This window comes from Lupinus angustifolius, unplaced genomic scaffold (genome assembly GCF_001865875.1).
Source record: "Lupinus angustifolius cultivar Tanjil unplaced genomic scaffold, LupAngTanjil_v1.0 Scaffold_150_10, whole genome shotgun sequence".
Taxonomy (NCBI): Eukaryota; Viridiplantae; Streptophyta; class Magnoliopsida; order Fabales; family Fabaceae; genus Lupinus; species Lupinus angustifolius.
The window spans coordinates 4,811-6,747 of NW_017725896.1; positions in this window are offsets into that span (position 1 = coordinate 4,811).

Here is a 1,937-nt window from a genome sequence, read left to right on the forward strand (position 1 = left end):
TGTTCTGTCGGGCAAAGTGAATGATGCCTCCTGAACTGCGTAGTAAGGTGGAAGATGCAGAATTGAGCCATTGCTTACCCAATCCAGCTCCAGGTTGCAAGGACCCGTGTAAGTGTGTCGATTACCCTCAACACTCCATGTCCCCTCTTGGGACATAGTGAAGCGATAACCTCATATCAGAGCTGATGGGTCCATCTGAACATGCATACAAATACACCATAAGAAAAGAGAGGGAGTAAAACATCTATGAAAAACTTGTCATCAACGTCGTGGAATTACACGAAATAATACACCAAGACAATACACGAGTACAAATATATCATATGATCATACAAACATATAATAACGATGAATGAAGTATTAAACTCGAGAATTTAGAATCAATATAGAAGAGTATCATGTATGCAATGCGATGCATGAGTCCACCATCCTTACTCCTTTATCCTCCCAATAACTATTAAAAAATAACTGAGAGTACAATTCCCATAACAAGCCGATTTGATCGCACCAAAATTATTCCTTGCAAGGATATATGATCGATCTGTTCCAACGGAACTGTCCATTTCAGGATGGTGTCGTATCAAACACTTTCTGGGCAACCCTGTCATCAATCCTGATTGCGAACAAGGGCTGTCAAAGAACGTCTAGTTTGTATTGTGAGCACTGTCCGATCCAACAGAATACCTCATACAGGAATACATGAGACTCGTCTCACCTAGACTCTCCCTCAAGACTTTGCTGATGAATCACCGCCATCAACACTATCCCTTTCAATATCTCTGGGCTCATTCGTCTCTCGTACATTTCCTCTACACTACTTCACTTTTGACCATGGATATGCACCCTATCCGAAATTAGAAAATTATGTCTTTTAATCCATCTTTTCTAGCGATCTACCCATCCTAAGACATCTCCGTTCGAGAATGCTTCTAGTGGGTCCCGATCTTAACATATAAACAAAAAGAGAATAATTTTGGCACCACTGCAAACCATCGTTGAATTATCCTGGATGACTCTCAAGCCAAGCCTCTTACGGTCAGACGATCTTGTTGCATGGGCACAACATAATACTTCTCAGCACCACTGCGAACCATCATTGAATCATCCTGGACGATTCCTCTAGCTAAGCCTCTTACGGTCAAATGATCTCGCTATGTGGGCATAATATCACACCCTCAGGCCTCGCCTTTAACAAAACAATTCCTTACTTTTATTACTTTCAAGAATTTCATATAGTTATTTACATTTACAATTTCTTGATGACAAACACGCCATTAGGCTCTCGTATATATGAGAGTTATCGTTCAGATGACTTAAAAAGAAGTCATGTCTGTATGGAGCCCTCTCGCTCAAGTGAGAGTTGTCTCGCTCAAGCGAGGGCACATCCATTTTTGAGGCATTTGTGGCTTAAGCGAGTAAGCAATCAATTCTCTTGGTGCCTATTTTAGCTCAAGCGAGAGTTGTCTCGCCCCGAGCTAAACCACTCGTTTTCTCTAGACACTTCTCGCTCAAGTGAGAAGAGTCTGAATATCATTTTAATTACTTTTCTCAAGGAAAATATTTCTCATCTATATCACATATTTTTAAACCTTGAATTTAACAATTATCTCATACATATCATTCCTATAATAATCATTCAAACTTTATAATTCAAGAGTAAACACGGTATTTGCATATATAAACATAACATAAATCGGTACAAGAAATATTGACGTACTTGATCCAAACAAACATGCAATTGATTAAGTACAAGCTTTCTTAATACCCAAGGCAACTCCAAACTTATGAGGGAGTTTGGAGGTCCTGATGCATATTCGGACACCATCGTATCACGATGTTTTCTCCCTCACCCGAGTGTGTGAGGTCACTAGGTTCTCTGTTTGCAGGTGAGCTTACTTGATTCGATCTCCTCTCGAACTCTTCATTACACCAAAATA